Source organism: Lutra lutra, chromosome 4 (assembly GCF_902655055.1).
Source record: "Lutra lutra chromosome 4, mLutLut1.2, whole genome shotgun sequence".
Classification (NCBI taxonomy): domain Eukaryota; kingdom Metazoa; phylum Chordata; class Mammalia; order Carnivora; family Mustelidae; genus Lutra; species Lutra lutra.
In genome coordinates this window covers 149,670,953-149,683,349 of record NC_062281.1, presented here as the reverse complement: position 1 = coordinate 149,683,349, position 12,397 = coordinate 149,670,953, and positions in this window count along the sequence as shown.

Here is a 12,397-nt window from a genome sequence, read left to right as displayed (position 1 = left end):
CAGCCACGGGTATTCTAATATAGAAAGTGAATCCATAAAGTACAGGAAGAAAACGTGGAAAAGAAAATTCCTTTGCAACCTGAGACGCTAAAGTTATTTTAAACTAATTAAAATGCATAAAATTAAAATTATAATTCTTCAGTTTCAATAGCCACATTTCAAGGATGCAATAGCTACAAGTGGCAGAGATGCAGATGGTGAGGACTAAGTGGGGGGGATGGGCAGGCAGGGGGAAGAGCCTGTGCAAAGCCACAAGGAACCAAAAGAAAGGTAATGTTGCTGAAGCTCCAAGAACAAGCAGAAGAGCAGTGCAAAGTGGGGTGCAGAGGTTAGAGCAGGCAGGACCAGGGGCGGGGGAGGCATAGGGAATTTGGAGTGACATGCTCAGACTTCCTAATTAGCAGGATTGCTACGGCTGCACAGGGAAATGGAGGGCAGGGAGTGAAGGAGGCAGAAGACCAGGCAAAAACTATGGAAAAGGAAGTTGGTGGCTGGCCTGGAGCCATTAGCAGAAACCCTTCCCCAATGTGCACATGTCAAACTACCCTTTATGAATTGGGTTCGGTTCCAGAGGGCACTTCCAGAAAGCCAACAACAAACTTGAGACACTTGATGAACAAGATAGTGTAACAGTTCAAGATCAAGTGAAACGATGACCCAAAACACATGTGCTATTTAGCTTAGAGCCTTAGAAACCAGAAATCAGTGCATCTACCCTCACTCCATGGGAGGGAGCTGCCCCGTCACAGAGGCCACACTGTCCCTAGAGAAGCCCACAGCTCCCAAGGCCAAAGAGCGGAGGCTAAAGTTTTCTGGGCTTTCCCGAGGAGTTAGCAAGACTTACTTATTTTGAAGAAGCACAGACTTCCACCACGGCCCCCTCCCCCATTCTTTTTATAAAGGCATCAATCGTTTGAGTCACTTGGGAATAAAACTGTTTTGGTCGAGAAAATTTCTGTGGGCGCCCGAGGAGGAGTTGGTGCGGCTGCTGTCAGGGAACGGGAGAACATATGGTGGTCTGTTGTGAATGCGATCTGTTTTTTGTGTTGTTGTTAAACTTCCCCTCGTTAGCATTGGGGCTGTTATGTAAGAGCTCGAGGGTCCATATGGTTTGTTGCGTAAGATGCCAAGGAGGAACATGGCTCTCTGTTGCTCGGCTCCTCGTCCAGTTGTAGGTATGGGGAAACATGTGATCGCGGCGTCACGTTTGCCTGATGGAGACAGTGGTTCTGGATTTGAATATTCATTCTACCCTGGTTAGCTGCGCGATCTTGGGCAAGTGACGTAGCCTCTCTGAGATCTGGAAGTCTCTGAGGCTTGATTCCCTTCCATGTAAAATGGAGAAAATAGTTACCAACTTCATGGAGTTGCTAAGCGGATACAGAAGGGTTAATGTGAACTACAGTGTATTGTGTGTTCAAAGTTTTCAGGATTGCATGCTTTAGAAGTAATAGTTCTTCTTCTTTTTTTAAAAGATTTTATTTATTCATTTGACAGAGAGATCACAAATAGGAAGAGAGGAAGGCGGGGGTGGGGTGGTGGGGAGAAGGCTCCCTGCTGAGCAGAGAACCCGATGTAGGTCTTGATCCCAGGACCCCGAGATCATGACCTGAGCTGAAGGCAGAGGCTTAACCCACTGAGCCACCCAGGTGCCCTGAAATAATAGTTCTTTTAGGGGTGCCTGGGTGGCTCAGTGGGTTAGACATCTGACTCTTGATTTCAGCTCATGTCATGATCTCAGAGTTGTGAGAGCAACCCTCATTTCAGGCTCCATGCTGAGTGTGGAGCCTGCTTAAGATTCTCTCTCTCCCTCTCCCTCTGCCCCTCACCCATTGCTTAGTGATAGTAAGAAAGAAAAGGAGGGAGGGAGGAAGGAAGGATGAGAGGGAGGGAGGAAGAAAAATATTTTTTCTTTTAAACCTCATAGAAATCCCTGGAAGTGGCTATTATTATCTTGTAAATCTTATATATTATATATCTTACATATTTTTGAATTGTAATCACACTATAGGAGTTCATACTGAAAGGATATTCAGCTATTACCCTGGCTCAGTAGAAATCAAGTTCATGATCAGCTGGTGATATCTGTATAAGGGTGAAGGGGGGTTGTGGGGACTTGAGGGCTATTCTGGACTAAACTGATCTTCCCATACTTCACAGTTGGGGAAACTGAGGCCCTGGCAAGGAAAAGTGATTTGTTTAAAATCAAATAACGAATATTGGAAGCAGCATCTGATTCCTGGTCAATCTGATTCAGAGTCCTGGGCTCTTGCCCTAATTTTCTGAACTACAGATTCAAGACCAAGCTTCTGCAAAAGAACAAAAAAGGCAAAGAGAACTAAAATTTATAGAGAGCACCTTCCCTGGGCTGGACGCTGTCTGCAAAACACTTTATAAACATTTCCTTTCGGCCTCATTTACAGCCCTATGATGTGGGCAACACTGGCCCCATTTTACAGAAGAGGAAATAGAGTCTCAGAGCCATCATCCAGTTACCGAAGATCCCAGACCTGGAGAGGAAGGCTGACCTTTAGCCTCATCCCCGCCCTTGCCTGGTGATGTGAACCCACCCCCCAGGGCTAAATAGTCATCTGCTCAGATTCTAGAGTTCAGCATCCCTGCTCTTCCACGCATAGAGCAAGCTGAAAAGCTTGAGGCAAGGGGCGTCACCTCTCTGGGCCTTCGTTTTTTCATCCTTAAGCAAGAACAGTCAGCATGCATTCCTCCAAGAACACTGCAGGGATTAAATAAGTCCAAGTATGTAAAATGATGACTAGAGAGTCTGGCCCATAGTAAGTGCTCTTTGGATGTTAGTTAAAAACCCACAAATCCAGCACACACAGCCTCCCCCCAGGCCCCAGAGAAGGAGTGGAGATGGTATGGCCCACGCCGAGCCCTGGGAGGCAGCAGCCAGACCCGGCCTCTCTGAGCCTTCCGCCTTGGCGCCGTGTCTGGCACCAGGCCCAGGACTGAGGAGTCCCCATTCCTCCCTCCTGTCAACTCAGCAGAACAAGCTGTTTCAAGGGAAGGTGGTTCCCCTTGAGAAAATGTTCTCACACGCCCTAGAGGCTCTTGCCCTGCACGTCTCAGCGATCAGCCTGGACAGGGCCTGGGCCCCACCCTGCGCAACCATTCTTTGCAAAGTCTGTGTCCCGCCAAGCCATAAAAGGTAGTGTGTGGTCAGAACAGCGTTGTCTTGGGACACAGTCCCCTATGGCTGTGGGATTGCTTTGAACCAGCTTTACTCCCGTGCCTCAGTTTCACCGCCCTTGAATATGGGCTGGTCATGTCTGGTGGACTATTGGAAGGAAGGTTGGGAGAGGCCAGTGGAGACCCCGCCTCTCCTACCTCATCTCTCCTGTCTTCCTCAAGCATCTGCAGTCCAGTCTCTGCACCCCACCTAACCCCCATCACAACTGCCCTGGTCAAGGTCACTATTGTAACTGTAAATAACCTGCCAGCAGCAGTGGGAACACTCCCTCCCCACTCAACCCTTGCCACTGTGTTCTCTTGGTTTGCCTTCTCTCTCTCTCTCTCTCTGCCCCCCCCACCCTTCTTCTTTTTTTTTTTTTAAGTTTTTTTTTTTTTTTTGTCAGAGAGAGAGAGGGAGAGAGAGCAAGCACAGGCAGACAGAATGGCAGGCAGAGGCAGAGGGAGAAGGCTCCTGCTGAGCAAGGAGCCCGATGTGGGACTCAATCCCAGGACGCTGGAATCATGACCCGAGCCGAAGGCAGCTGCTTAACGAACTGAGCCACCCAGGCGTCCCCCCCCCCCCTTCTTATTCTCCTCTCAGCGGTCCTTTCTCTGCTGCAGTCCTTGAAAAGTGTGGTTTCTCCAGGATTTGTTTCCTGACCTCCCTTCCCCTCACTTGGCATGCTCTCAGAATCACTGGCCCCTGGCTTCAGGTGCCACGCCCACATTCAGGACTCAGTCTATCTCGGAGCGCTCTTCTGCAGCCAGACCATCTCTCCAGCTCCCTTTGGACCTCTCCTCCTGGCTGTCTGACAGCCCCGCCAAGCTCAACAGGCCCCGACCCGCCCTTGACGCTCCTCGTCCTGCCCACCTCAGAGAACTGCATTCATTCAGTGAATGTGCAGTGGCATCTTCTGGCTGCCCAGTCCTGTCCTCCATGCGAAGGGGACAGCAGGGAACAGAACAGAGGCCCTGCTCTCCTTGCATTACACTCCATCTGCCAAGATGTCCAATGACCAGGGACTCACTGCAGCTCCCTTCCTCCTTACCCTACACTTGCAATTGGACCCTGAGCCTTCTCCATTCTACTGTCATCATATCCTTGCCTTGGTCTCCCTCTTTCCAGGCCATTCTTGCTGCCATGGTTCAGGCAACTGCTTCTGACTTGGTTTACCAACCTTCAGTCTTGCCCCTTCTGATCTACTCTAGACTGCAGCCAGAGCCATGGTTTTTACAAACACGAGTCTGGTTATGCTACTCCTTTGCTTAAAGACTCCTGTGGCTTCTTCTCATGACCTTAAGGGTGAGGTCTATTTAGCTGCTGAGTGTCAGTCAGTCAGGGGTCTACTAGAGAAAGAGAACCAGTCTGAAGTTAGGAGTCTATCCCTATCATCTATCTATCTATCTATCTATCTATCTATCTATCTATCTATCTATCAGTCAAGAGACTTATCTCAAGGACTTGGTTCCTATGACTGTGGGGTTTTGCCCACATTATGGAAACTCGTGGCCAGAAGTAGACACTGTAATTCCCAGGCAGACTTTCTTCCTCCTCAGGGAATCCACAGTTTTGCTCTATTTAAGTGACATCAATGGATTAGATGTGACCTACCCAGATTAGTGAAGATAATCTTAAAGTCAACTGACCATGGTTGTTAACCATATCTACAAAACATCTTTAGAGCAATACCTAGATTGGTGTTTGATTAAATAACTGAGAACAATAGCCAGGCCAAGCTGACACATAAAACTCACCATCACAACATGATACTTTTGGACCTGCTCCACGCTTGTCTCCTTCACCTCTTTTCTTCCCTCTCTCCCCACCCTACAATCGAGGCTCAGTCACCCCTTGCACTGTGCCAGCTGGCCCCCTGCCACCTGTCCTTGCACAGGCCTGGAATCTTCCCCACCCCTTTCCTTGATAACTCCTATCCGTCTTTGAAACTACCCAGGTGCTGCCTCCTCAGGCAGCCTCCCCTGCCTTCACCCCTGCCCAGCCCTGGTGCTTCAAAGCAGAGTGCACTGCCTTGGAGTTTGCAGACCACCACCATTGCCATGAGATGGAGACTTCTCATCGGATGTGTGATCTGCCCCACTAGCTTGTGGACAGCTCCAGGACAAGAACTCAGTGGCTGTCCCTTTCCTTCTCATCCCTCTGCAGCCCCCCAATTCCAATCAACAATTATTTATTTACTACTATGTAAGACCCTGTCCACGCCAGTTAGAATGTAAGCTCCAGGGAAGTGGGAAATCATGACTGTCTTGCTCTGTGTAGGATCCCTAGGACCTACCTGTGCACCTGGCACATAGTAGAAGCTTAGTGAAATTTTCTGAGTGAATAAACTGAGATTTATTTGAATGAATTGAAAGATAAATACTTAAGTTCTGGCCATTATTTGGGGGGGGACTGTACATCATCCTAACATATATAACCATTAATAAGGACAAGGGCTTGCCTTCATGGAGCTTACATTCCAAGGAGGCGAGATAGACAGCAACTAAATAAACATAAGTAATCAGGATAGAGAAAATAAAAATACAAGATGACTGTGTAAATAAATGAGGGGATACAAATGAATGAACAAATGGCTGGAAAAATACATCTATCTTGCTTCCTCAGGTAGAAGCAACGCATGGGGTGGGGAGAGTAGTAGAATGAGCACTGGATTCAGAGCATGGATTAGAAAGGTCTGACTCTGTTCTTTGCTGCTGACCTGTGCCTGGGTCAGTAGGCTAGTCCCTTAGCACCTAGGCTGCAGATGTGTGATAATGGAATGACTGCAACTGCTCTGTTTCTCTCACAGGTCTATCATACAGCAAAAGAAAACCAGCATCGAAGAACTTAGCCACTGTGAAACTCCATAGGGATGTTAAGGGTCATCACTGATATTCTAATTGTTGGAAACAGAGCACTTTAGTTAATCGCATTGTTTAGTTGGAGAGAGGCAGAAAGGAATTTTGGCAGGAGACAGATCTGGGTTTCTGTTCCATTTTGGCCACTTAGTGGTGAGCTGAGTGACCTTGAACATGAATTGTTTCACCTCCCTTGGGCCTCAGTTTCCTGATCTGTAAAAATGGGGAGAAGATTTGTACCCACCTCATAAAGTTATTGCCAGCTTTAAATAAGAAAGTCCCTTCCAAGTGCTTGGCATAGAGTTGAGCCCCTACGAAGGGGCTCAGTTAATATTAGCTATTAATAGTCATTCTGTCAATCATTGGTGGCTGTTCATAAATGGAGCCATTCATGGTTCAGTTTCTCAAGTCTCACATTTCTGCCAGGAAACTTCCCGAGTCTTTATGCACCAACACCTGCGATTATGCAAAACTTCACTGAAAACCACCATCAGCATTCATATCCAGAACATAAACAAATGAAGAATTTGCTGTTCGATACCCTGCCTCCCAACTTTCCAAAAAATTATTTTCTGGAATATAGAGAGAGATGCACTCTTTATTTCTATAGAAAACAAGTGTTCTTGGTTTTATGATCATATAACCCTGGAACTGTTATGTTTTTTCATGTAATGCATTTACATTAGAAGCTCCATAAAGGAGTACTTGTCAAGAGAAAACACAGCTGGTGCCCAATTACAGAGGTGACCGGGACTAATCGGCCAGCGGAGCTCTTAATTAAGCTGGACCCCAAACTGCAGGAGAGACAGCTGCTGGGGAACCAACGGGGCCCCACATACTTCCCCAAAGGCAGTGAATGAGAAGGGCAGAAGGTTTTCTTCAAGGGGCAGAGAGTTGGTGATTTCAGTGACCTCTGAATTTAAGATTTAAAGGCTGGCTTTGTAAAAGCTGATGCCTGATTTTGGCTCAGTCTTTTCCCTAAGAAGAAGCTCTGCGGACTCTACTCAGGTTTCAGCTCCTGTGTTATTTGTCATCACTGGACCCTGGAGATTTACAGAAGGGGAAGGGAGATGGTCAACTTCAGGAAGTCCTTCAGTGATGAACTGTCTGCATTTCTCCCCTGCATGGCCATCTTCAGATAACTGCTTCTTCTTTACTAGCCCTCCATCGACAACACCTTGCTCTCACCCACTCTGGCCCATCTCTGCTGCCTTCTCTGATCCTCCTCCCACGCTGCCCTCTAGACCCCGTATTGTACCAAATACCCTTTACTGAAAGCCTGGATGCTCTGTGTACCTATCTCCAGACCTTAAGTGGAACCTATATCCCTTGCTCTCTCTGTGGAGATGGCCTGTTTTTCCATATCCCCCAACCTGAGGGTCAAGAAGCAAGATCAATTTCTTCTTTGTCCCCGAGTTCTACTTAAGCCATAATCCTCTGACCTCTGTGACACACACGCACACACAACCTACCAGGCATTTGGTAGCCACATTTGGGAGGAGACGTTGTACCTGCTATGCGCTGAGTAGTTGCTGTGTGAGTGTATTTGTAAGGTAGGACGAAGTGTGGTCTGGGGACCCATGGCCTGAGGATCTCCTGGGGACTTCTCAGAAATGCAAATGCAAAATCTCAGAAATGCAAGCTTCTTGGGGAGGGGGCCCAACAACTTGCTTTAAGAAGCCCCCCAAGGGGTTCTGATGCTCATCCATGTTGGAGAACCACTGGTTAGCATGTAAGAGCATGGGCTCTAAAGCCAGTCTACCTGAATTAAAATCCCACTTCCAACACACACTGGCATGTTACCTTGGCCAACTGCTGTGCTAGATGCTTCTTTTCCTCATTTGTATGGTGGGAGTAAAAGCGGTCCTACTCTGTAGGGTGTCCCAAGAGAAGCGAAGCAGCTGTAGATCTACAGTGTTTAGAACAGTGTCTAGCATGTAACAAACTCTCATGTACGGTGACCTATTTTAGGACTATTGGAAATTTTATCAGACCCCTGGTCCTTGGTTGTTTGCATCTGGTTGTGTTCATCTATGTTTTTTCAGTGGCTCTTCTCCACCGGGTGCTTCTCCAGCTTTCCAGTGCAGAGGAAGGGGGGTTTCCACACACACTTTTCTTAGAGGTCTTATACTTCATGTTTCCATGTTTGACTATTTGAAAATAGCTTCTAAACCTCATCTCCTGGTAAAATTGACAGCCCAGGAATCCTCCCATAGATCCCCATTCTTCCCCAGGAATGGAAGCTGGCTCCATCTGCCGGAACCTTTGATCTCAGTCCCAGGGACCCTCATCCTCACTCCACTCCAGCCACCCCCATTCAGAGCCACACCTGGCTCTTATCTGGATTGGCTGCTGCTCCATCCCTGAAATTTCAAATTGCAGGGTCCCATTCTCCAGCCCCTCCCTCCCTCTTATCACTCCAGAGCTCTCCTCATCCTGGTTCTTGGCTCTCCTCCTGAATATCAGGCTCTGGACCCTCCTCCCTCCTTTTCTTCCTAGACTTTCAGACTTTCCTGGCTTCTTATTCTTGCCATGCCTCTTCTCCAGCCACACTGGACAGATAGTATGAGCAAGAAATCAACTTTTCTGTTTGTCAACCACTTAAAATGGTTTTTGCTTTTGTTTTAAATTCCTGCAGCATGACATGTCTCATCCTTACTGAGGCAACTGCACTCCAGGTGGGTGTAAAGATGAAAGGAATTCGTGTGAGCAGAGAGCACCAGGCCCAGTACCTGCCCTGTGATTATTGCTCTGGGAATATTAGCTATTACTCTGACCACCAGAAACCATATGGCCCATGTCATTACCTTGTAATGTGTCTGCAAATCCCCAATTGAACTGCTATACACTAGTGATTATAAATTTCATCCTTTATCTTCCCACCAAACCCCTGGCCTTTGTTGGGAAAATAGAAGCAATCAGGTAGAACTTTTCCAGTCACTTTTCTCTAAATCTACAAGATTCAATCTCCTCCTGTTTTAGAGGCAGTTGGTTTCTGGGGTTGTGCTCCTGACCACTGAAATTGGAGGACAGTAGGAGTGGTTTCTAGGACTGGGAAAGGCTGAGCATCCATCCAACCATCCATCTACCCATCCATCCATCCATCCATCCATCCATCCATCCATCCATCCATCCATCATAAATACCTAGCAGGAAGGGGCCTGGAGCCTGGAGAAATGTGATTTGAAGATGAAGAGAAGATTGAGGTCTCAAGGGATAACCAGGCTGGACCTCTTTTCTTTCTAAATCGGCACTCCCCATGCCATCTCCTGCCCACCCACCCAGGTACATGGAGTGGTCAAAGGTGGGCAGTGGGAGGACTGGACTGAAGGTCCCAAACTAGGCATCCTGTCACCACCTGGGTATGTGGAGGAAAGGCGAGAAGGCCAGTGAGGAGCCCATGAAGAAAGGCTGAGGAAGGAGGTGGAGTGGGGATACCCCTCCGAGCTTCTGTTACTCTCCTGGGCTATGTGAGCAACTGACAGGCCAAGAAAGGCCCGTGCACTTCCCCCATCTCCAGGCAGGCTTCTTTACAACCCCAGGCAGACAGACAAACAGATGGTGATGTTTTTCCTTTCCAGACAGCATCCTCAGCAGCTGCCACTGACTCAGCCTCTCCACCTCTGTCTGGGTGCGGTAAGCAGGCAGCTTGATCCCCAGGGTTGACGGTGTACGTGGCACGAGGTGTCAAGTCACAGACATCTGCAGACGTGGAGACCTTTGATTTTTGCCCAAGGCCCAGGACGTTTGCAACTCTCCTTCACCTGTCACTCAGCCTCACCAGCCAGCTCTGGACCCCAACAGCCATCAGCCCCCTCCGTGGACATGCGGATGGAGAGTCCTTGGAGGCACAGCAGGTATCAGCTGAAAGGGTGCTAGGGATTGGCCAGCATTCCCCCTTGAGGAGAAAAAGAACCATGCGTCCCTTCTGGAGAGACCTGGTAGTCCCAGGTGCAGCCCCTGCTGAGCTAAGTAGGCAGAAAACCCAGATGCCCCATACTTCTGGTCAAAGAAAATGCTTTAGTATGTAGTATTAATACATTTGCCTTTATACCCATGCCATTGCAAAGCGTAATTGCACACGCACACACACACACACACACACACGTGTGTGTGTATGTATACATGTATATGTGTATTTATGTTGATATTTATATATGGGGATGGGGGCCCATGAAGCCACAGGTGCCTAAAAAGCCCACATAAGTCCCATTGCAGCCCTGCCCTGCACCTCTTGGGGGCTGTTTCCTCATCTGGAAAGCGCAGGTCGTGGCAGCATCGACACCGTGGACCATGGCTATGCCCCTGTTCTCCCTGAGCTAGCTCTCACCTCTGCCCTTCCAGGTTCACCGAGTTGGGAAGGCTCCCATGGGACATACCATCCAGCCCCTTCACGTCGCATCAAGGCCTCTCTCTGCTGATCCCCCCGAGCTCTTACTGCTTTCCCCCGACACAGCTCTCCGGCTAGATGCCCCGAGCCTGGCGCCGGCTGTTTCTGGACCAAGCTGAGCCTCCAGGGCAGCACGCCTGTGTACACTCAGGGCACCCTTTCCTTCGAAAGTACCCCCTCTTCTCTGCCTGGTGGTCTCCGACTCATAGCACCACTGCGTGATTTGTGGGGCCCCAGGCAAAATGAAAATGTGGGGCCTCTTGTTCAAAAATTTTAAGAACTTCAAGATGGCAATGCAGAGCGTAAAACCAAGTTCTGAGCTCTTCTGAGCATGGGGCTAGGTGTGACTGCACTAGCTGCTCGCCCAGGGAGCTGGGTCTGCCTCCCCCTCTTCTGAGGTCAACTTGAGTATCACCTGCTCTTTGCAGCTGCCCTTGCTCCCGCAGACAAACAATAGGAAGTCAGTAAATGAAGCATTTCTTATATTCCAGGCACCGTGCCAAGCACTTTACAGCTAAGGTCTTGTTGAACCACCATCACTACCCCATGAAGTAGGGAGAAATTTGGTCCCCATTTTGCAGATGGGGAAATAGAGTTTCAGTGAGCAGATGGCTGAAGTGACCTTTAAATCAAGGGCTGCCCAAGTCCAGAGCTCATGCTCTCACTGGCTGGATTGTACCAGCCCTTCTGACCCCATGGCCTCTGGAGCTTACCTCTGCCTTCTAATTTCTAAAAGCTCCAGGCCCAGGCCCTGCTCCCTCAGTCCCAGGGCACCCATCCTCCCAGCACCTCTGCCCCCCCCCAAACATCCCAAGAGGCCAATGCCCCTTCTTCCAGAGTAGCTTCCTGTTTCCTAGGAGACAGACACCTGGGAATTATCCGTCAGCTTTCTCACACTGCCTGTGACCACAAGACTGGGCTGTGTGGTCTCTGTAGGGTTTCATGAGCCCTATGCCTCACTCCCAGCGCCAGTCTTAGTTCAGACGCTCCTTCTCCTTTGCCAGACCTCAAAGTCCTCCTCACTTACCTGTCTTTTTCTCTAATCTGTCTGACCTGAGGCCATCTTGCCTTATATCTTATTTTATTTATTTATTCTGAGAGAGAGAGAATCTTAAGCAGCCTCTGCACTTAGTACAGAACTGACACAGGACTTGATTTCAGGACCCTGAGATCATGACCTGAGCTAAAACCAGGAGTCGGATGCCTAGCCAACTGGGCCACCCACGTGCCCTACCATCCTGGCTCTTTAAAAATGCAAACCTGATCATGTCTTTCCTCTTATAGATCCTTCTGAGGCTCCCCGTGTTCCTCTGGTCCCATAGCCTGCTACGTGAGACCCTGCCTCCCCTTGACTAGAACCCTCCCACATGATCATGACTGATTACTTATTTGAAATTCTCGGAGCGAGTCATGCTTTCTCATGTCCCCGTGACTGTGCTCTGATGCTCTCCACCTGAAATGGCCTTCCCAGAACTCTTAGAAAACTCCTTCCAACAAGCTGAGACTGATTCAGCCTCACCTCCTCCAGGCAGGCTTCCACACAGGCCCTTCCAAAGGCTGCATAAGGGCTTCTCCTCCTGCACCCCACCCCCGCTCCTTGCCTGCCCCATGACTCCCAGAGCCCTCCTTTGGCCCAGCACTAACTTTTGTCTATCTCAGGATTTAGACCCTTTTGAAAGGAGGGACCACATCTAATTCATTTTGTCTTGCTGGCCTCTGGCACTTGACTTCCTTGCGATCTAGAAAGGACTCCGCAGGTATTTTCTGAATAAAATCTACAGACAAATGACAGGTGGGCCAAAATGGATCTGACCCTGTTCACCTGCGTGGATGGCACCAGGGACCCCATTAAAGTGCAAGTGGCCACAGCTCAACTCTTCACCCAGCAGAAGACAGGTGTGCAGGTTAGACTAGGAGCCCTGATGACTCTGGAAAGAAGATGGACCAATGGATCGATTG